The following is a 25,187-nucleotide window of genomic DNA, read 5'->3' as shown; positions in this document are numbered from 1 at the left end:
CAGACCTGTCTCGTATACTTGGATGACGTCGTTGTATTCGCCGGAAATTTCGACGTTCACCTTAGGCGGCTGGCAACAGTACTAGAGGCCATCAGGTCATCAGGACTTACTCTGAAGCCGGAAAAGTGCCGCTTCGCTTACGAGGAGCTTCTATTCCTAGGCCATGTCATCAGCAAATCCGGAGTACGCCCCGACCCGCAGAAGACAGCTGCCATCGCAAAGTTCCCGCAGCCAATCGACAAGAAGGCAGTGCGCAGATTCCTTGGCATGTGTGCCTACTATAGGCGCTTTGTCAAGGACTTTTCACGCATCGCTGAGCCGCTGACGCAGCTAACTAAATGCGACGTCGAGTTCAAGTGGGAAACGCCGCAGGCCGAGGCATTTCAAGAACTCAAACGACGCATGCAGTCGCCGCCCGTACTTGCGCACTTCGACGATCACGCCGATACCGAAATCCACACTGACGCCAGTAGCCTAGGCCTCGGCGCCGTCCTGGTCCAGAGAAAAGATGGACATGAACACGTGATAGCTTACGCTAGCCGGTCGTTGTCAAAAGCGGAAGGCAATTATTCTACAACCGAAAAGGAATGCCTCGCCATCGTTTGGGCTACAGCGAAATTTCGCCCTTACCTATATGGCAGGCCATTCAAAGTCGTCAGCGACCATCACGCCTTGTGTTGGCTAGCGAATTTAAAGGATCCCTCAGGACGGCTGGCACGGTGGAGCCTCAGACTACAAGAATACGACATCACCGTAACATACAAGTCCGGACGAAAACACTCAGACGCCGATTGCCTATCCCGCGCCCCCATTGACCCGCCGCCGCAAGATGCCGAGGGTGACGACGCCTTCCTTGGAATAATAAGCGCGGAAGACTTCGCCGAACAACAACGAGCGGACCCGGAACTTAAAGGCCTCGTCGATTATTTGGAAGGGCACACCGACGTTGTCCCCAGGGCATTTAAGCGCGGATTATCTTCGTTCACGCTTCAGGACAGTCTACTCGTGAAGAAGAACTTCTCACCAGTCCGCGCCAACTACCTTCTTGTTGTCCCGTCAGGACTTCGTCCAGAAGTATTGCAGGCCCTACATGACGATCCGACCGCTGGACACCTCGGATTTTCCCGGACACTGTCGAGGATACAAGAAAAGTATTATTGGCCGCGCCTGACCGCCGACGTCGCCCGTTATGTCAGAACATGCCGAGACTGTCAGCGACGCAAGACACCGCCGACAAGGCCAGCCGGATTACTACAGCCAATCGAGCCTCCTTGCCGACCATTCCAGCAGATCGGGATGGACTTGCTGGGACCCTTTCCGACGTCAATAACCGGAAATAAGTGGATCGTCGTGGCGACGGACTACCTCACCCGCTTCGTCGAAACAAAAGCACTGCCGAAAGGTAGCGCAGCCGAAGTGGCGAAATTCTTTGTCGAAAACATCCTGCTGCGACATGGTGCCCCAGAAGTCCTCATCACCGACCGAGGAACGGCCTTTACAGCGGAGCTCACCCAAGCCATTCTGAAATACAGTCAGACAATGCACAGGAGAACAACGGCTTACCACCCGCAGACGAATGGTCTTACGGAGCGGCTGAATAAGACCCTCGCCGACATGCTAGCGTTGTACGTCGACGTCGAACACAAGACCTGGGATGCCGTCCTGCCGTATGTAACATTCGCTTATAACACGGCGGTGCAAGAAACAACACAGATCACGCCGTTCAAGCTGGTTTACGGCAGGAATCCGACGACGACGCTCGACGCCATGCTGCCGCACGTCACTGACGAGGAAAATGTTGACGTCGCTAGCTATCTCCAGCGCGCCGAAGAAGCCCGACAGCTCGCCCGCCTGCGGATCAAGAACCAGCAGAGGACCGACAGCCGACACTACAACCTCCGACGACGCTTTGTCGAGTACCAGCCCGGTGACCGTGTTTGGGTTTGGACCCCTATACGCCGACGAGGACTGAGCGAGAAGCTTTTGCGTCGCTATTTCGGACCGTACAAGATCATCCGACGTATTGGTGCACTGGACTACGAGGTCGTGCCAGACGGCATTTCGCTGTCACAGCGGCGCCACTCACGACCTGAAATTGTCCACGTTGTGCGGTTAAAGCCATACCACCAGCGTTAACGAACTTTGGGACTTCGCGTAACTGACCTTTGGACTTTGTTTCTTTTCGTTGTGTTGTTACTTCTGTTTAATAAGTGTCCTTTTGCGTTTCGCTCTCTTTGTAGCATCGGGACGATGCTTTTTAAGAGGGGGGTATTGACACGTGTATTTATATTTATCGGGCGACCAGGTTTCGCCGCCTAACAAATCTTATCGCACAGCGCGGGATGCGCTTGCATGTATCCGAAGTTTCTGGAAAGGTATCGATGCTTCTATCCGCTGGCTGTTGTCGCCGAACGTTATGTTATCTGATTTAATCGCCTGACGCGAATGGTGTAGAACTTTGTGGAAGGCACGCGGGTCCGAACGATTAGTCTGGAACATTCGACGACCGCTCTATAAAAGCCGACGCGCTTGACCCGCTGATCAGATTTTCGACGATCGCCGACTGTGTTCGCCGCTTTCGTTGTGCTATAAGTGTAGCCTGTTTTGTGGGCACAGGTTCGCCCAATAAAAGCTAGTTTTGTATTCCACCGTACTGCTTCTTTCTTCGCCGTCACTACCACGTGACAATATTATTATGTTATTCCTATATGCCTAAAAATGTTCATGATCAGGCACGAATTGTTAGAATACTGTTCCTTGTTCTTTATTTTTCAGTTCTTGTTGATGTTACTTCTCCTAACTTTTTGCACCTTGGTCACTATTGATTTCATGTTAGTATTGTGTTGATATATTGTGTTTATATTATGTTCATATTTTATGTTTTACTGCACGTCCGTCTGCCTCCTTAGCCGGGCCAAGTCCCTCAAGTCACAAGAGGCTTTGACAGGCCCGTTTCATTGCCCCGTGTACGTTATGTGCAATAAAAGGATTATTATTATTATTATTATTATTATTATTATTATTATTATTATTATTATTATTATTATTATTTATTATTATTATGTCATTTCTGTACATGTTGCCATTTTGACTTTGTTTGCCGACATGCCGGGCCAAGTCACGCAAGCCACTTCTTTGGCTTTGACGGGCCCGCCTTCTGATGTACGATTATTGTAAGATGGCAACAATAAATATTATTATTATTATTATTATTATTATTATTATTATTTACAAGGCATGTATACATTTACAATTATTACAACAACATTGCCAAACCTCTGTTAAAGGAAACCACAAAGTCGAAATCTCCTAAAATAGTTTGTTCCTATCAACCATTGCTTTAACCAAAAAATAATGCTTAAAGAGATCAACTCTGGAGGAACAAGGCATGAAAGCATAGCCGTGATTAATCCTCGGTGATATTCCTCCAGGAGGTCACAAGTACAGGCTGGGATCCGCGTTTAGGCTTCGTATTTGTAATTGGAACGTGAATTTTAATCTAGCAACCCTGCGGCGCGCTGCAAGTGGGAGAAGGTTAGCCCTAGCAAGTAACTCAATAAAAAGGATAAATTCTGCGGAGATAATAGAGCTCGCATGAAAATTGAAAATAGAAATAAAAGCTCCAAAAGACGACTTCTTTTCAAATGAGTTAACAAATTTCATAAGGAATTACCCGCAAAAGTTTCGGCGCTACTTGTCGAAGCCAGAAGGCGTGAGCAGTAAAATAGAAGTGGCAGGTTTGGTCATAGAAGGCATGCGCGTTGTCGCAAATACATGTAACACCTATTTCCAATTCGTTTTGACGCGCTGGCCAATATCGAGTGCGCCCGTGAAAGCCGCTGACACTCGGATGGGCGGAGTTCTGATAACAGAGTCGGGCATTTTAAGCTTGCTTTTGGAAATAGACACCAAAAAGGCGCCGGGGCCCGATAATATATCAAATGTATTTTCGAAACGATACGCGCAGCAGCTGTCTCCCATTTTGCAGATTAGATTTTCTGAATCGCTGAGTACAGCCTCTCTTCCCAAGGATTGGCTATGTGCCAAAGTAATACCCACTCATAAAGAAGGCAATAAATTACACGTGGAAACATATACACCTATATCACTAACCAGTTGCTGCTGTAAATTATTGGAACACATAGTAAGTAAATCCGTCATGACATACTTATAGCAAAATAACATATTATATCCTAAGCAACACGGTTTTAGAAAAGGCTTGTCAACTATAACACAATTATTAGAAATAATAAATGACTTAGCATCAATAATTAACTCCCAATTCCAAGCTGATGCTATATTTATTTATTTTTGAAGCCTTATGATCGCGTCGTGCACTGTAAACTAATCGAGAAAATAAAGTCTATCGGAATTGAACACAATATAGTAGAATGGATAGCAGCCTATCTTTCAAACGGAACTCAATGTGTTACTATAAATAATTATGACTCGGACCAACTCGAAGTTTATTCAGGGGTACCAGAGGGGTCCGTATTGGGGCCATTCTTATTTCTCATATATCTTAACGACATCGCTGATTGTGCAGAAAATGGAGTAAAATTGTGGCTCTTCGCCGATAACTTGGTAATTTACACAAGCGTGCAAGGAATCGAGGACCAGCTTAGACTAAATACTACACTAAGCAATATAGGCCGCTGGTGTGACATGTGGGGAATGGAAATAATCTTTAAAAAACACAGTATATGACCATAACTCATAGAGCGTCGATCTTTAGGTTCAATTATACAATTATGGGCAACGATTTAATACAAACTGACACAGTAAAATATTTAGGCATGACTTTTACAAGTGCCTTAAAATGGAATACCCATATTGATAATAAATGCATGAAGGCCTTCCGAACACTCGGTTTCTTGCGAAGAAAATTAACTGCAGCACCATCCTATGTGAAACTAACAGCATATAAAACTTTAGTAAGGCCAATTCTTAAGTATGGTAGCATAGTGTGGAACCCGCACCAGAAAGGACTCTCACAGAAATTAGAAAGTATTCAAAATAAAGCGTTGCGATTTATATACCATGAGTATTCTCGACACGAAAGCGTAAGTGCTCTTAGAAGCCAGGAAGCACTGCCTACCCTTGTTTGTCGGTGTCATGTGGCTGTCAGGAAATTTCTTTTTATGCTACGTAATGACAACATTAATATAGATAAGCGAGATTACGTGCAACCGCCCCACCGACACTGTAATAGAACCTGCCATAATAAACACATCGGCAGTATCCGACACAGTGCGACGCGTTTAGATATTCATATTTTCCATGGGCAATTGAAATCTGGAATTTGTTGCCAAAGGAAATTATAGAATCAGATTCTGTGGATGGCTTTGTCACAAAATTGGAGCCATATTTTGGCTGTTCATGAAAGTATTTGAGTGCGTAGTTCAAAGGTAATGCATTGGTTGATTGATAGGACGCTAGTTTACGTGTGATTGCATAGTACCGTATGATTTCAAATGTAACTATTGCAATGTGCTGAATAGTGATGTTTTATAGATCCATGATAACTACAAGAATATTATACGACTAATATTGCAATTGTCTTGAGTACCTTTTTCCCTGATTCATGTGAAACAAAAAAAGTGTCTTGTCTTGAATACCAGTGCTGCTGTATGGCAGTTTTTTTTTGCTTTATATATTTTTTGTTTTTTATTTTTTCTGTTTTTTCGATGTTCATGTGCATATATTACAATCCACTCCCTGTTTGGGCCTGTGCGAAGGCCTACAGTATTGGTAAATAAAAAGAACTAATTGTGTTCGATTGTTGCAGGAAAAGATAAACCATGGCTGCAATACGCTGTAATTTTTCTAGTTTATTAAAGGGGTATGGCTTGTATCGGTCCCAGACTATACTTGTGTACTCTAGACTAGGCGAACAATTGCCCGGTAGGGACTTAGTTCTTCATCATAACTGGCAAACTTCAGTTTCCTTTTTAACAAACCGAGTTTTCGCTGCAAGGATCCACAAGTGATCGTCACATGACGGTTCCATTTTAGATCATGTGTTATAGTTTTTCTAAGATATTTCATTTCTTTTCTACGTTTCAATATATCACAGCCAATAGCATAAGGAAAAAGCGAGCGTAGCTTCTTATTTGATACAGTCATGCAAGCAGACATCTTAAAATTAATTTGCATATTCCATGAGGTACACCAGTCAATAATATTCTGCAATGACTTATTCAATAAAATTTGGTCAATGGCGCTTTTCACCTGGCAGAACACCGAACAGTCATATGAAAATAGTCGTACTTCAATCAGTGGGTAATGGTTATGGCTATATCATTAATGTTTATCAGAAACAGTACCGGCCCCAAGACCAACCCTTGAGGAATGCCGGACGTAACCGACAATGCTGACAACCACTCATTAGAAATTTCTACGAAGGGTTGTCAATTCTTTAAATAAGCCGGAACCCATCGTAGAATTTCTGGAGCAAGACCAGCGTCTGAAAGCTTGCGCACAAGTTTTGCATGACAAACGCTGTCGAATACCTGAGAAAATCTAAAGCTATGACTTCTATGTCTTCTTTATTGTTTATAGCTCAGGAAATGCATTTAACCGTCTAGAACAGCTGGATCACGGTGGAGAGGCACGTAGAAAATCCCTATTGTTTAGCATAAAACATTTTTTTCGTTTGCATATAATTTGTTATACACTTGCAGAGCGTGTGTTCCAACAATTTACAAACAGTGCATGTAATGGAAATAGGACGGTAATTTTTCACATTGAATCTGTCTCCTTCTTTGAAGATCGCCCCACCCTGCCCATTAGCCAGTCATCAGGCGAAGTACCGGTGTCTAATGATGCCCTTACAATTTGTACTAAGAATTCCGCAACCCAGTCACTATAGCATTTCAGAATTTCATTTGATATATCGTCTGGCCCTGATAACGTCTTACAATTTAGTTTCAATAGGAGCTCTAATACTCTTTCCTTGGAAATTTGAATTACGTATCCGCAGGTGTACAGTGATTCCCATGGGGGTCGATTTGACGAGGCGAGAACACTGAGCAGAAGAAATGATTGAATTCCTTTGTCATGAGGTCTGGTTTGCTGCAAATGCTATCGTCCAAGGGGACTGCAGTTATTGCTGCTTTTGAACCGATCAGGTGTCTCCTGAATCTCTCTGGACTATTAGGCATTTAATTGGTCAAAGTAGTTGGAATGAAAGTTGCCCTTCCTGACTTTAGTTCAGCTCGAACCTGCACGCTAAGAACAGATATCGTGTCAGGGTTTCTTGGCGTTGCCTGCCGGGTGCTGTAGTCGGCATTTCAAGGGACTAATTCTTCTAGTGTTCCACGAGTTTGCCTTTATTACGCGTTTCCGTCTGACAAGTACAAAGTGCCATATACAATCTGCAACTGTTGATTTAAAATATGTCCAAAGAAGCTGCACATCATTTTCCTGTGTCAAGAGCTAGCTCGAGGTGATCGAGGATTAATGTTTCATCTGCCCTTTGAAAATTTAGCACATGCGTATTAGAATGTTTGTCAAAACCGTTATCGTTTATCTTAAGAGTGGCTGCTATGGTTGTATGGTCCGATATTCTATTTTTTACATTGATTTCGCAATTAAAGCTGTCATCCGTTAAAAATAGCAGATCAAGAATCGAGATGCATTGGCGCTGTATTTGCGTTGGTTCATTTGCCACTTGAATTAGACAAGTTTTTGCCATTATTTCCCAGATACAGTAAGCGTGTAGTCTATCGACAGTTTGATACGCGTGCGTTCCAATTAACACAAGCTAGGTTAAAATCGCCCATTAGAATTAACCTACTACGTTTGTTAGTTAGCTTACAATGTAATCATCAAGCTTCTGAAGAAACTCTGAGGAACTACCAGATGAACCATAAATAACATCAATTATTAAAACGAATCTATCCATGAATAATTTGCACGCTATGCTCTCGTAATCCTCAATCACGGGAAGTTCTTCGTACTTAATTGAGTTCTTGATGAACAAGGCAACGCTACGGCCCCTTGTTGTCCTGTCATTACGTATGACATGAAAAGAATTAGGGAAAATTTCTTCATTTTCGATGTCGCTTTGTAACCACGTCTCCGCGATGCCAGCCACGCGACGGCCATTTATTATAGTCAGGTATTTGAATGGCGAGTACATTTATATTATTACGAAGTCATTGAGCGATGCTCAATAGACGAGCCGCCGTGAGAACGACGAAGAAGTTGGTCGGTGCCCTTTGCACGAGCGAGTGTCAGCCTGGCTGCCTGGCTCGATCCAGTGTAAATAGCGTGCACATAGCATCTTTCGTCTGTGTCTTTCCACACATAACATTTCTGGTGGAGGTCAGCGATCCCCGTCCTGACCACGGAACTCCGAAGTGCTCGGCACATCGAGCATGTCACCATGCCTCCCGGTGACGAGCCCGCCTCTGCAACGGCTTCAGCTTGTCCGAATGCTCCAATCATCACGGTTGCCCCACATCGCGACCCAGGTGTGTTCTGTGGCCTGGAGGGACAAGATGTCGAAGACTGGACCAAGCTCTACGAACATGCCAGCGCTAATAACAGGTAGGACCCAACGACTATGCTCGCCAATGTCATCTTTTGTCTCGGCGCCACCCCACGGCAAACGCATGATGACGAAATGACCAGTTGGGACAGCTTCAAAGAAAAGCTACGAGAACTGTTCGGCGACCCCATTGGGCGAACGGCTGCCGCGAGAAAGGCTCTTGCGTCTCGTTTTCTGTCATCTACAGAGCCATACGTTTCCTACATCCTCGACGTCTTGGCTCTATGCCGTAAAGCTGACGATAATATGTCCGAAGCAGATAAAGTGGCACATGTGCTAAAAGGCATTGCCGATGACGCTTTCAATTTGCTTGTTTTCGGCAACGTATCGACTATCGACGCCATTATAAAAGAATGCCGTCGCCTTGAACAGGCTATGCCGCCGGATCTCACCCCACATTGCGCGGCTACCCAACACTGCTGCTACGTCGACATGTGAGGGCCGATCGCGTCAGACCACCACCTGTAACGACGTCAACCGTATTGTTCACAGCGCACTCAAGGCCGCCTGTTCGCCAGCCTTCTCCACGACGCCTCCCAATCCGCCAGCAACAACCATGGCGATGATTCAGGCCGTCGTCAGACAGGAATTTGAAAACATAGGTCTGAAGCCCATGAGTTCCACGTCTCGACCCAGCGTTCCCCAATTATCTAACGCCCCTCCTCGTCCCCGGCAGTCCTTTTCTGCCACATCTCGCCGCAACCCGTCCGAATGGCGTACCCCTGATGACAGGCTGATGTGCTTCCACTGCTGTCGCATCGGCCACGTCGCCCGCCCCTACCGCAACCGATGGCCACCACCTCCTCGGACTTAAGCCGCCAATTATTTCCGCACCTTTGGACCTTCTGTACCCTATTCCACCCGCCATGAACCCACTACCGCTGATGCCCTTGCTCCGAACCTTCGCTACAGGCGCACGCCCTCACCTCGATGCCACAAGTCTCGTACGCCCCAACCCCGCCGCTTTTCTTCACAGCCTTTCGCCTCCCGGACCCAGCCGGAAAACTAGGCACTGCAGCTTCTGGACGTGAAGCGGCGTTGTCGTCCGTGCCCTCAAATTCTCTGCTCACATTACCTACTAACCGAAGCCTTCTTGACGTTGACGTTGGTGGCTATCCTGTCACGGCACTCATCGATACAGAAGTACATCTTTCAATTATGAGTGCTGCCTTCCGACGACGACTGAACAAGCTCCACACCCCAGCGTCGGCACGCGTCGTTCGCGTTGCGGATGGCGGTGCTGTGCATATCATCGGCATGTGTACAGCACGTGTCACCATCGCCGGCCGCCACACTCCTGTCCTCTTCACCGCAATTGCTAATTGCCCCCACGACCTTATTCTCGGCCTCGATTTCCTCTCCGCCCATTCTGCTCTTATTGTCTGCTCTTCCAGTACCCTTTGCCTTGAGTGGCCGATGCTCGCAGACCCTTCTGACGCACCCTACTGCCGCTTACGCTCCACCAGCTTTCTTCGCCGGCCGCCAAAGTCCATACCCTACATTGAACTGTTGTCTTTCCCACCAGTTCCTGAAGGCGAGTACCTCGTCCCTCCTCTGCCCGACATCTCAATACAGTATGATGTCACCGTGCCTCACAGTATAATTAATATTACTGCAAACCACACTCGCATGCCTGTCTGTAACTTTGGATTGGCAAAGGAAATTCTACCGCAAGGTATTTGCCTTGCCACCATTGATTGTCTGGGCTACCAATACGTGGCAGCTTTATCGACCGATGGTTCTCGCGAGCTTAACATGCCCCTCGCGCCAGCCTCGGGCGTCGATCCCAACATAAAGAAAATCGTTGCGACGGACCTGTCCTGTACGCAGGCTGAATACTTTTGCGAAGTATTATCGTCCTACCGCGATATTTTCGACTTCGACGATCGCCCTTTAGGCCAGACGCTCGCGGTCAAGCATCGCATTCTTACTGGCGATGCTGCACCTATTCACCGACGACCGTATCGAGTTTCTGTGTCGGAACGCCGAGTAATTCAAGATAAAGTCAACAAAATGCTCGATAAAAACATCATTGAGCCTTCATCGAGTCCCTGGGCGTCACCTGTAGTCTTGGTTAAGCAGAAGGACGGCACGTGGCGCTTCTGTGTAGACTACTGTCACCTGAACAGAATTAAAAAAGGACGTCTACCCGCCCCCACGTGTAGACGACGCCCTTGAATGCCTGCACGGTTCCAGATATTTCTCGTCTATTGATCATCGTTCGGGATATTGGCAGATTGCTGCTAACGATATAGACAGAGAAAAAACCACGTTTATCACATATGATGGCCTATACCAATTTAAAGTAATTCCGTTTGGATTATGCAACGCCCCTGCCACCTTTGAGCGTATCATGCACTCCTTTCTCCAAGGCGTCCACATGCCTCTGCTACCTCGACGACGTCATCGTCTTCTCTCCAACGGTCGACACTCACCTTGAGCGTCTCACAACTATACTTGATGTATTTCGAAAGGCGGAGCTGTAACTTAACTCGTCCAAATGTCGCTTTGGCCACCGAGAAATTACTCTTCAGGGCCATCTCGTTAACGCTTCCGGAGTACAGCCTGATCCCGACAAAACTCGGGCTGTCCGAGAGTTTCCGGTTCCGAAGACAGCGGCAGGCGTTCGAAGTTTTGTATGGCTGTGCTCATACTTTCCTCATTTTGTTCCAGATTTCGCGACAATTGCTAAGCCCCTAACTAATCTTTTGAAGAAAGGCGTACAATTCTCGTGGGGTACTGCAGAAGCCGCCGCCTTCTCTGATCTCGTCACTCTTCTAACTTCACCAACCATTCTCGCCCACTTCGACCTTGATGCCCCTACAGAATTACGTACAGATGCCAGCGGTCATGGCGTAGGTGCCGTTTTAGCCCACCGTTAGCTTGGCAAGAATCGCGTTATTGCTTATGCGAGCCGCCTCCTAGCAACATCGGAGTGCAACTATTCCATTCCGGAACGCGAATGCCTTGCTGTTGTCTGGGCAATTGCGAAGTTCCCTCTTCACCTTTACGTAAGGTCGCCCTTTTTCGCTAGACACTGACCATCATGCTCTCTGCTGGCTCTCATAGCTAAAAGATTCCACAGGCAGGCTTCATCAATGGGCTTTGACGTTACAGGAATATTCACATTCCGTGGTGTACAAGTGTGACCGCCTGCACCAAGACGCTGACAGTTTGTCGCGTTACCCTGTTGACGACTCTGATTCCTCCGATATTGCCAGTGCTTCTGGCGTATTCTCTGTATCCCAGCTGCTTCATTTCGCCGAAGAGCAACGCCGTGACGCCTACGTCAGAGCACTCATCGACCGTTTTGAACACTCACCGGCCGATGCTACTCCGGATGAAGGTTAGCCGTCCAACCAAAGCCGTCCGGATGAAGGTTACGACGGTACACTGTACCGTCGTAACCTTCATCCGGACGGCTTTGAGTTCCTGCTAGAACCTAAACACCCCCGCTACACCGTTCTAGAAGAGCTTCACGACGCACCAACGGCAGGACACCTCGGCGTATCTCGAACCTATGACCGTGTACGTCACCGGTTTTTCTGGCCGGGCCTTGCTCGTTCCGTACGACGTTATGTCGCCGCTTTTGAACTTTGCCAAGGACGCAAGAAGCCTTCCCAGCTCCCCACCGGTTACCTGCAGCCGCTGGACATCCCTGCCGAGCCCTTCCATCGTGTCGGCTTGGACCTTCTCGGCCCATTTCCGGAATCTACATCAGGAAACAAGAGGGTTGCAGTCGCGGCGGACAACGCGACCCGCTACGCCGTAACCCGTGCTCTTCCAACCAGCTGTGCAAGTAATGTTTCGGAGTTCCTCCTCCATGATATCATTTCTATGCATAGTGCTCCACGTCAATTGCTTACAGGCCGCGACCGCACCTTTTTGGCCAAAGTCATTGACGACATCATGCGTGCCTGCTCAATCCAGCATTATTTTCCACCTCCTACCTCCACCAAACTAACGGCCTCACTGGGCGTTTGAACCGCACCCTTACAGATATGCTATCCAAATCGTTTCAGACGACCACCGTGAAAGGGAGCTGGCTCTACCTTACATTACCTTTGCATACAACTCTTCCCGTCTCGAAACTGCTGGCTTTTCCCCGTTTTACCTCTTGTATGGCCGCGAACCGACGCTACCACTGGACACTGTGCTTCCGTCCGCCACAGCTTCAACTAGCGATTATAGCCGTGAGACAATCGCCCATGCTGGCCACGCTCGCCAACTTGCGCGCGCTCGTCTACAAGTGTCTCAAGAGAAGCACAAAGAACGCTACGACCACCGTCACCGCGATATCCATTTTGTGCCCGGCGCCCTCGTGTTGCTTTGGTGACCATCGCGTAAAGTCGCCTCTATGTGAAAAACTGCTTTCCTGCTGCACAGGCCCATATCGCGTGATACGCAAAGTGACCGATGTCACCTATGAAATCGTTCTAGCCGCGCCCACTCCGTCTTGCGCTGTGATAACCAGTGACATTGTCCACGTTTCCCGACTCAAGCCCTACAACTCTCCATGCACTTTGGATATTTAACACCACCGTGGCGGTGCTTTTGCCGCCGGGGGGTAGTATTACGATATCATTGAGCGATGCTCAAGAAATGAGCCACCGCGAGAACGACGAAGTTTGTCGGTGCCCTTGGCACGAGCGAGTGTCAGCCTGGCTGCCTGGCTCGATCCGGTGTAAGTAGCGTGTAAATAGCATCTTTCGTCTATGTCTTTCTACACGTAACAATAATTAGTAGCTTTATTTCTTGGTGCTTCTGTGTTCACCAACACTCATGCGGCCCAGATTGGCCGTTAGTGCGTGCTTCGACCCGTCTATTTGCCGTCAAGTCCCATGTATACCCAACGTCACCGATTAGGAGGTTATCATGCGCGAGTTTTACCCTTGCGCCAGACTGCCGATCAGACTGCGCTGAACGCCAAAGCAGCCTTCGTTTCTGCAAAGTTTCTTTTGTGTAGACATCAGATGGTGTTATCTTCGAACCCTTAAGTTTTTTGCAATACTTAAACATGGTCATTCTCTCACTGTTTTTATATAGCTTCCGGATAATGGACCTATCTTGGCTTGCCTTCTTTCGGCTGAGCCAATGAATCGTTTCCACTGAGGAGACTGCCACATCAAGGCGGTCACCAAACACACCCTTAATTACTTTGTCTTCTATGTCTTTGTGCGTCTCATTTGGGCTCTCCTGTAAAAACCGTAATATTATGGCATCTATCTCTATCCTCTAAGCCAATAAATCTTTGCTACTGTATTCTGATGGTGCACTCAAGATCGCGCACATTGCGTTGAAGTGCAAGTAGCTTAGTGCATGACTGCGCCACCGTGTCTAGTTTTTCCTCAAAACGCGTAAGTCTATCATCAGTCAATGCCTGCTTGTCTGCTGATAACTGCTGATAACTGCTGATAAGCGGAAGCATATCATCAGTTGAGGGGCCAGGATTACTCTCTATATCTTCCGCCACCAAAAGTTACAAGCAACACCACAACGTGCACAAAATTTCAGAGCATTTCATTGGGAACGGCAGCACAATTAGAGAAAGACTATTGGAACGCAAACCATAAATAGGAGAATAGTAACCAACCTGCAAAGCAAGCCAGCAATGTCTTAGCGATATGGTCGCTTAGGTGCTACCGCTCCCACTGAAGAGAAACGGACGCAGGAAAGGCTTTAGCTCTCCTTCTAGCTGCAAGTGGCACAAGATACGCCCAAAAGGGCGTAAGCGTATTTAGGAGTTAAACAGGGAGACCTAAAGAGGAAAAAACCTCAATAATTGCTGCTTTATCCGCACTTTGCTTGCTAAATAATTCTGCACAGTGTGACAGTAAAGAGCCGCAAATTGTCTTAGTAATTGACATTTTCGTAGGTTTCAATGCTTGTACATAAATTTAGTGAAAGCAACTTCGAAGACCACCCACCGTGGGGCCTTAGCGGCTATGGTGTTGCGCTGCTAAGCACGAGGTCGCGAGATCAAATCCTGGCCTCGGCGGTGGCATTTCCATGGGGGCGAAGTACAAAGACCCCCGTGCCCCATGCATTGAGGACATGTTAAATATCTCCTGGTGGTCAAAGTTCATCCAGTGTCCCACTACTCCCTACTTTATAATCAAATCGTGATTTTCGTACGAAAATATCAGCATTGAATTGAACTTCCAAGGCCATTTGTGTGTGTTTGTGTTTTGTTTGTGCCTTAGCAGACATCTCCTCTTGCAGTTTAACGTACTAGCTGCCTGTCTGCATGTGCTGGCGTAATGCAGCGATCCCATTTCCTCAATTCGAATGCCTTTCTCCGCTGGTTCGTCTACCGTGGCAACAGCGGCTACTCCTCGCATGCGGCAGTGATATTCGAGACTTTCTGCTTAGGATCCTTACTGCTAGTATTGGTAGTTTTCTGTGGAAGTGTGTAGACTGACAGTGCACGCAGTGCGTCCTGAGAAATAACAGCGAATTTCCTGGAGATGCGGCGACGTTAACGCTGACACCACACCTTAGCAGCAGCCTCCTTGTGCGACGAAGTATCCCTGTCCATTTGCCTCAAGACTTTATTCTTCTTTTTCACTTGATGGCAATTCTTTGAAGATGCCTATTGAGAGCCTTGAAAGTTGGAGCACTTTCGGTCGCACAGCATGATTGGCGTCGGAGCTGTGCGACGCAGAGCATCGTGAGCATACGGCAGCATTTGTGCAAATCACAATAGTGTGCCCTATCCTTTGACACTTCTGACACTGAGGCGGCTTTGGCACAAAAGGCCGGCCTACTTGGCCGACCTTGACTTATGGGGGCAGCCTGCCTTCTTTGAAAGTTAGCTTCACACAGTGCGAATTCCCTAGTCGATGGGCTTGCAATATCTTGCCTCCCTTCCTGCCACTCGACCACGTTCAGTGTTTAGCAGGATTATTGCCGCCAAACATCACGCCTGCAGCACGACCATCTCTACCGCTGTCTTGCATGTATTCACTGCAGGCGCTCCTTGTCCTTCCAGGCATTAAAAATATGGAGATGTCATGTTTTGCCCTAAGACAAACCGTGCTTTCATTCCTACATTAGCAGCACAGATAACGCATCCATGTTTACACAGATTGTTCTGTCCCCTCCAAAAGTTCTGCTGTAGCAGTAGTAATCTCTGCAAGATCATTCACCATCAAGTTCATGATGTGTCACGTTACATCATCGATGGCTGAATCCCAACTATCCGTGCTGCTCTGGAGTTTATTAGCCACAAATCAACACAGTCATGGTCCATCTTTTATGGCTCGAAGGCAGCTCTCCAGCGTCTGCTGTTGTGTGAATTTTTTCATTTTTTTTTCTTCTTTTACCTTTGATTCTCTACACCCCTTTCCCCACACAGGGTAACCAGTCGGTACTTATGCTGGCTAACCTCCCTGGCTTTCCTCCCCTTTTGCATCTCTCTTTCTTATTCACCGCGACCGCCTACAACGCAAGCGAAGCACTGCTCGGACCACTGTTGAAGTGCAAAGAATATTAGCCCTGAAAGATAATTTTGGCTCCACGTGCCCTTTAGGCTTTTGCTTTTAGCAGCTTTGCTGGTTCTGTGGATAGACTCCAAAAGCATTTACACTAGAGGTGGACGAATAGTATAAGTTTTGAATGCCAATCGAATATTACTAACTAAGTATCCGTTATTTCAGTATATCGGAATTAACAAATGTTTCGCAACAACCAACTGTGAAAGCCCGGTTATTGTCCTCCATCTGTTTAACCAATTACCACAAATTATCACTAGCGAAACAACGACAAAAGACAACAAAATGGGTTATGAAAGCTTTGCTTTCTATTTTGGTGTGCAAGCCTACGTAAGAACCTGTTATTTTTGCTTGTATATAATTAAATATTGTTGTTTCTTAGTCTAGTCGTGTAACAGATTTACCTTTTACACTACAACCACTGAAGTTTTCCTTACATCGGGCCCTTTTACATGTCTCTACAGCACATAATTCATTATCCAGATTTTCTTTCTTTTTCCACAATTTGTCATCCTTTTTTGACAGCCAACTATTTAGTGTTTTCGGAAAGCAGCCATTCATTCTTGGAAAAAGTGCTTTTAAATAGGCTTTAAAGATGTTGAATGGCCATTCTTGCAATTCTTACAATAAGATTTAGTGATATTGCGTTTAAAACTGGTCCTAATTATCCATGATGGGTGGCTATGTTTTTGTCACTAGTAAATGCAAGAGTGGTACCTGCCGTGTCTGCGCGTGCTGTAGCTACTGTAGCGACCAAGCGACCCAGCTATCGATGATGAAGAAACACGCCGGCCATGCCCAGTTTTCGAAGGCATGCAGAAGAGCCCCCGACGATCATTGCCCCGGTATAAGCCCCGTGACGTCATCGCCACGTGTCTTCCGTGGGCACAGATACAGAAGATACAACAGCGTAGTGCAACGCATGCGCAATAACAGCGTGCAAACACTTATCAGCAGATCCCCCTTTTTCGAACAAACAATTTCCTGTCTTAGCAAAACACACCGAAGTTAGGGGGTATATCACGCATTATATTGAAACACAAGAAAGAACGCACGATGCAATCAACAATTATTTCATCAATAGCCCATTGGATTGGATGTTTGACTTCTCTGCCTGCCCTGCTCACATATCACGTTGCCGAGGGCACCTGACTGGTCGCTATTGAGGCACCGAAATTTTCGGCATCCCACCAAATCATCGTTGTTCGGGAACTCGTCGCTCCCTTCGGGCTTCTCCCGTTTAGGCAGGAAGTTCACCGTGCTTCTGTTACGCTGCAGCGTAATGCCCTCATCGGTTTCAACCATGTATGACTTGGGTGCAGCAGTTGCTGTCATGACCTTAGCTCTAGTTTGCATGTCAGTTACCTAAACCGTATCGCCGGGACCTAGTTTTTCTAGCGGTCTCGCACAGTGGCGTTTTTTTGGAATGCTGCGCTTGACGCTTCCTTTCAGCGCAGTCCTTAGCTTTTACGTACGAAACACGCAATTCGATGGGGCCAAGCAACTGCGATTTCATTGGAACACGGGTTGAAAGACACCGGCCCATAGGAACATAAGACACCGATAAGACACCAGCCGATAAGAATAAGGCTGGGGCCAGAAACACCGGATGTCGCTTTGTGGGACAGGAGAGCCAGGTATGGGTCTCTTGATTTGAGCACAAGGCTCTTAACTGTCTGCACCATTTTTTCAACCTCCCCGCTAGCTTGTGGATGCCATGTGTTGACGGTGATGTGACCAAAGCCGTAATCATTCGCAAATTGTTCAAACTGTGAACATGCACCCTGTGGGGCATTATCTGTCAATAATGTGTCCGGAATGTCATGGTGCTGAAAGATGCTTTTCAGTCTGATGATTTTGACACCAAGCTTCGTTGAAGGAAGTAACGCGACCTCCGAATAACATGGCAGGTAATCTACCGCGACGAGGTTGTGGCCACTGTTAATAAAATTAAGATCAGCCCCTACTCTTTCCCAGGAGAAGCTTTGAGATGGTGTGGAAAGCAAAGGCTCAGAAATCTGCGGCACAAATTGTTCGTATGTCATACATTCTTTCACCGGGCAGGCTAGCTGATCGCTAAGGCCCGGCCGCGTATTTGGAAAATCCAGAAGGGACAACGCATGGCAACCGCAGCGCCACGCTATTGGCTGTCGCATGCGGGGACGCGCCGTGGCGTCATGCCTAACAACGTACTCTCATCACCAGCGGTTTCGCGTAGCTTGTTGTGGGTCGTGGCCAACGCCGTGGTCAACGTTTTGTCGTGGCTGGCACGCATACACGGCTACTTGAAACTGGCGTAACTGTTTGCTGGCGCGGTCGCGAGCCGAGGGTGACGCGACTTTCCGTCCCATCCATCGAAGCGCCCTCTCCGCCCTGCTGATTGATAGGAATCGGGACCTACGCCGGTGCGACAGTTTACGCTGCGAGGATCGCTGGGCGAAACCCATGCCGACAAGATCAGAACCTGTGAGATGGAGTCGTGTTCCACCACTACTACTCATGATACGCAGCGCGATGCCCTCAAGTGGAAACAAAACGCCCTTTCGATTACTGTGCTGCTCACGTCCTGCTAATGCAATTCGGCATACATCGACACGGTGTGAAAGCGCTGAATAGTTGTTTAACGTACGTGCGCTGGCACAAAACGTTATAAACAGTCCCGAAAGAGCCTATATTGTGTTGGAAGTTCACTCTAGATATCAATAAATGTTGCAGGTATGTGCCAATTTCTTCACATAATGGCAGAGAACTCTCTCGGGCCGTTATTGCATTTTTGTGGCTTCCTCCATGTCCCAATATGCTGAATTTCAAGTACATTGAAGTTGTTGCAGATGCGAAATGCCACATTTATGATGTATTTGGTTCGCCTGTTAAATATAGTTTAAAAAGTTCTGTTCAAAAAGAAATTCCCATCTTTTTACAACTGGGATAAATAATGTTAGAGGTGGAAAGCTGTTATAATGGTATTGTGCAAGCTAATACTTTAAGAGCACTGCTTTAAGTGAATTTCTAAAGCACAACAATTTTGCTTGCCTTTTTCTGTTTTATAAACTAAAATGTACATCTTTGAAAGGCAGCCTGACCCTCTTTAAATTCGAAATATTGGACACAGACTGGGAACACTGCTTTCCAAAACACTTGCTGAAACTGCCTTATCAGAACACCCTAGTACACCATGCAGATTCATTAACAAGTGACAAGACAGTTTGACAATTTTAATCATTGAAAGACTTAGCGAAACCTTTTTTGAATTGTTTTTTCTTGCTGTCAGACGCTGCGCATTGCCTTTTAGGGCATGTTTTCAGTGTTTCTTTTTTATGGGGAGGGCGTGTTAACATCGCTTACACCATGTCGATTATGTGGTGTCATAATGTGTTCTTGGATGGAGTCTTGCCCTTTCATTCAATACAATATAATGTCGTTTATTGTGTCATAGGCCGTTTTACATTTGAGTATAAGTGTAGCATTTTGCTAAGCTTTGCCTCTGTCACCCAAGCTTGCAAGTTCGCTACCCACTGCTGGTGACGTGTGACACATGTGACTTTTATTCAATAAAAGGAAGTCTGTCACTTATCCTGTGCACAGGTTGTCTTTTTGAATTACAATTTGTTGCCTATATTAGATCTTTTGTTGCATCTCAGATTAGGAATGGCTATCATAGTTGACATAATTTAACCATATTGCGCACAATGTGGACATGTACTTGCAATATATAGCCACCATAAATATAAATAGAAGTTAATAATTCAAGAATAGTGCCTTTGCATGGTGGGACAGCCATGAATTGTAGCTACAAGGTACCAGCGCTGCAAGTAGCACTGTTTGTGCAGAATATAGTTCAGCTCAACTACTTTCGAACATCATTGTTTTTGTCTGCATTTGTATAGCTCCAATTCCTGTGAGCAACACACACTTGGTGGAAGAGTGGCTTGCACCTGCAGTTGGGCCCAATGAATAGCCCAATTTCTGCACATTTTCATGTTATTAGCATATTAGTAGAGGCGGTCGTTCTTATAGTAGCCTGTTTGCCCAGTGTAGAAGCCACTGCGGGTGTCAGGATGTTGTACACATCTTCGGCTTTGCAGGGGACACAGCATCTGGCACATAGTTTGTCACAGGCCATGTCTTTGGGGCAAGTTGGGTTGACTGACTTGCAAAGGGAGAACCAAGCTTGTTGGATAAGAATTAAACCGCCTGTACACTCAGTGGCCTTCTTCATTCTGTGTGACAGATATGGTTATAGCTGCCCTTGCTTTATGCACTTCTTGTCCGGCAGCAGTCCTACTTTTGAAACACTCGGGATAGCTTTCAGCAAGCTGGACAGGAATAGCAATGAAAAACCAGCAGATGTTAATTGTCGCACTTGTCATGCGAAGCTTCATACAGTATGATGAGGGGGGAACTTAATGAGGGTGTTCCTCAAGGCCTTGCAGCACATGTCATGAGTTTTGAGCAACGTGATGTATAGCACTTTTCTGTTCGCATACTATAGGTTCAGCAGGTGTGGCCGTGGTTCAAGTGCAGTGCAAGGTCAAGAAAACAGATATCTATGAGCAGCACCCTGGTAAAGGAGACGCTGGGAAAACTAATGGGAAGCCTGTTGAACATCTAATTGACCAAGTTGCTGGCTTCATCAGGCAAAGGGTGATAAAGAGAAGAAAGTCATCAACACATCAGAATATTTTTGCATATAGACACTGCTAAGGTTCTCAGGCACGCCAACAAGTCTTAGTGCGCAGGCTATGCAAGACCAACTACATATGCCTTCTGTTTGGACAAAGAACTGTTCATTGTAACTGGATGAAAATGAAGTGGACAGAAATAAACGGCAGCTCTATTAATCTGGTTTCACTGGCATTAACACTGATATGTAAGTGCGCATCGCCATACTCCGCAATGCCTTCTTGGGTGACATCATGGACCAGCTTGAGGCAAAGGATAATAGACATCTTTACAAGCTAAAAATGCATGCATGGAGAGCACTTTGTGTCCAAAAAGTAGGCACTTCCACAGGGGCACTGGAAAAGGAACATATTATTGAGAGTGGGCAAAGACAAGCTTCTCTGCTACTATACAACCAGCATTGTTGCCATGTAACGACATCTGAAACAATCCCTCTCAAAGAGGAAATCATCTTTGTGTATCCACAAAGAGGGCAGCAGGCAAAGCCCCTTCAGCAATGATGCCAGCTTCAAAAGGCCACTTGCACATCCTGAATGCTTTCTTCTTAAATTTTGCTGGGTGCAAGCATTCTACTGTCCAAAAGTTGTCATTGAGAGCACTGTTCGTTTGGTTGCAATACAGTTCTGAATTGATTGCAACAATTTTCCCTTCCAAGTTGGTCTGGAGGCTCACGGTGCTCATGAAGCAACACCATGAGATAAGCAAGGTGACAGGATGCCTCCAAGCCCTTGTTTATTTATCACACTGTTTTGTTAGTAACAACCATGAGATCTGAGACCAACAAGCTCACGTTCGGCAATCTAATGGTTACTGTGGAGGATCCATAATAAAAAGTACAAAACAGAAAACTCAACAGATAGGATAAGGCACCATTTAACACTTAGTATTGCTGCAACCCATCCCCTTTTATTTTGTCTGGTCATGCTACATTTTTTTCGATAGATAGGCATGAACTTATCCTGAGCGCAGCTTACTGCAGAGAGCATAGGTGATGTTCCCAATCGGTGTCCAATATTTATATACACTATGTGCTGGCACAAAGAGGCTCGAAACACTGCAATGGAAGCTTCTAGTAGAAAAGGTACCTGGAAGAAAAAAACTGTGCTACAACCACCTTGGCAACATCTTGCCCCCTTACTAAAAATTGTGCTTCCGTATCAACTTCAGCCCTCCAGTTTAGAGTAAGTACCAGTGCACTTATGAACAACGAATCAATTCTCAAAGAGCACGTGTAGTCCAGCCAGAAGCATAGGCATGAATCTGCATTGTGCTTCTTCATTGAAGGTGAATAATGCATTACAAAATGGCGAATGTGCCTTAGTAAGCTTCCCGGCAATTTGAATTTGTAATGTACAAACAATTGTCAATAAAGCTTACCAAGAGCACAGATGCACTTGCAAATTAAATCACAATTGAAAATAATGAGGAAACCTATGTGCCCTTTCCACTCTTAGTTTGCTTTACTGCACGATGCTACACCCCTGTATTGCAGTGTAGCAAGCTATGAAAGAAACGTTGCATAATTGAGCTTTTTAAAATTACCTTTTTCGCAATACACTTATGTACTGCGGTGAAGCATACTAAAAGTGGAAAGGGGCCACTCACTGTCACTGGACATAAAAAGAGTTCTTTAATTATACACTCGCGCAACCGCCGCCTCTCAGGTCGCCTGAGTGGACATATTATGCTGGGTGATAGCGGTCCCCTCCGACTTTTAGTATCCTTCAGCGCGTAACTAAAATGTACTTCGGCGAAGAAGCAGTACATTTGTATTGGGTGAATAAACAAATGGTTTTTACAACAGTACAGAAATAAACGCGAACCATGCATCATTCTACCACATGGAAGAGGGTCGCAACAAAAGGTAGCTGATTCAGACAGGCTGTGTAGCCCGCTTATCAGTCGTAAAGGCTATTATGGGAAATTCAAAATTTCAGACACACAGAAATATGTTTATATGTTTACGTTCGCACTCCTTGCGTAATAAGACTGCCAGAACTTCCACAATAGGAAGTAATTTACTACAAACAAATGGAAACAACACAGACATATGCCTTGTTTTCAACTCGGTCGTCATGCAAATGACATATAGCACGGAAAAAGGTGAACATGCTGTGTGTTAGCATCGTAAACTTCATACTAGGCAAGGAGCACACCACGATCCCGCGACAGCCACTAATGAGACCAAAACGGGAGCACATATCTGTGAACGTGCAAATGAAGACCCCTAAGCCACTCTGCTCTTCCACCACCCCCCGCTGCACGGCTGCACCACTCGTTTCAAGCACAGCACACCTAACACACATTCAGCGCTGAACAGTGCATGGGCGGTCGACGCAGTCGCATTTACATGACTTGTAGCGAGCAGCACATCCCTCGATGTCCGTTAAGCAAAGTCGGACACGGCGAAGCCACATCGCGGTTCGTAGAACTTGACTGCCGAGGCGCTAGGCCAGTTCGACATTTCAATTGTCAAGGAAGCACGGGTCACACAACGCAGATTCTGTACTGCCAGAGCTCAGCGAGGCGAAAGTCGCACTGCCGCACCACCACTACTCGCGGCTTTCCGCCAAGTAACACGGAACCTAACACCAACACACAAGCAACGCAAGCACGATCACATAAGCAACGTTGAACAACGCAGCGTCCGCGCGAGCCGGAGAACGATCACGCCGAGAACGAACACGCCACGGCGTCGCTCGGCGCCACCATCATGCCTTCTCAAAAATCCCTAAATGTTCCTGTCCGTAGGCGCCTATCACGGAGGAAGGAAACTAAGGAGAGGCCCTACCCCCTCCGCGCGCTAGGAGAAAAGTGTGGCGGAAATGACGTATAGGTTCTTAATTTTTTGGCTGCTTTTTTATTTTTTTGCTGCATGGCCACGCCTTTTGGGCCACAATGGCGGCGTTGTTCTGGTTTTTTGAGCGCTCACACGTGTTGCTCTGGTAGGTTTCGAGCCGTGGCAAAGGCGCTGCGCGGGCGGGTTTGCGTTAGTCACCGTGTCTTGTTGCGCTGTGTTACCTGCACCGTGCTCTGCCGGATGTTGCGCGAGCGCGCGCGCTCCGCGCGCGAAACCACGCGCAGCGCGGCGTGGTTTCGTAAAAGATGTAAACAAGAGAGGAGGGTGGCAAAAAAGGCGGAGCACCGCCATGAGCCACGACAACTTCCGGCTTCACTTTTGCTTCACAAAGAGTGACGTCAGGGCCTCTCCTTAGTTTCCTTCCTCCGTGGCGCCTATGATCAGGTCACGTGAGCGATTTTTATACGGAGAGCACCGGGAACGAGAGTTATCGCTTGGCGCCGTTGCTAGGAGTGACATCATGGCGTCCCGCAGGCTCGTAAGCCAATAGCGTGGTGCTGCGGTTGCCATGCGTTGTACTTTCTGGATATTCCAAATACGCGGCCCGGCCACTACAACCAACTCCCTGGCCACTGCTCGGCTCCTTGCAATGCCTGGATCCCCATAATGTAGCTTCGTTAGGAGGTCCTTTGGTGTTTTTTGAGGAATGATAAGCCTGGTACCTTGTAGGAGCAAGCCGTTCACACTCGGCTATCATTGCTCAATGTTGCCATTACGGGACTAGATGGGAAGGAAGGTTTGGTTATTCTGGCCAGCCATTACGACATAACTGATGCAATGCTGCACACACATGATCGTTTCCTTGAGTGTCTTTTAAGCTCTGGAAACTGTTGTTTCCAGTTTTCAAACTTTGAATGCGTGATTTTACAAACGATGACACTTCGCGCACAGAGAGACCTCTGGTTACCCACTTGTCTTTCGCAAGTGGGGTCCGTGAAAAAGCGTCCACAGTGACGAGGCATTTTCCGGGAACATACATGACAAGTCAGTGATAACGCATTAGTCTCAGCCTAATGCGCTGTACGCGTGGGGGAAGCACATCAAGAGATTTCTTTCCTAACAAAGGTACCAGAGGCTTGTCGCCGGTTTCAGAGATAGCCTCAGTTCCTCTGATGACCCGCCGTGGTTGCTCAGTGGCTGTGGTGTTAAGCTGCTGAGCAAAGGTCGCGTGATTGAACCCCGGCCATCGCGGCGGCATTTTGACGGGGACGAAATGCGAAAACACCCGTGTACTGTGATTTAGGTGCACGTTAGAGAACCCCAGCTGGTAGCAATTTCTGAAGTCGCCCACTACGGCGTGCCTAATATTTGACAGGGGTTTCTGCACGGAAAACCCCACAATATTTAATCCCTCTGATGTAGTCATCGAATCTTTCAGCAGCCCATGTCAAAGTTGAAGCCTCTTTATCGACTTGCGCGCAGCGCTGCTTAGTTTCGTGAGCGATCGCGAGGCAAACGATACTGGTCGTCGCTCGTCATTACGTTGTGTTCGCAAAAGGACACCACCAAGCCCAAAAGATGACACGTCTGCTTAAAGAATCGTTGGAAGTCTAGGGTCATACATCGCCATAGACGTAGCGGAGCAAATTAGTGCCTT

This window comes from Dermacentor albipictus, unplaced genomic scaffold, assembly GCF_038994185.2.
Source record: "Dermacentor albipictus isolate Rhodes 1998 colony unplaced genomic scaffold, USDA_Dalb.pri_finalv2 scaffold_16, whole genome shotgun sequence".
Classification (NCBI taxonomy): domain Eukaryota; kingdom Metazoa; phylum Arthropoda; class Arachnida; order Ixodida; family Ixodidae; genus Dermacentor; species Dermacentor albipictus.
This window is presented reverse-complemented; position numbering follows the sequence as displayed.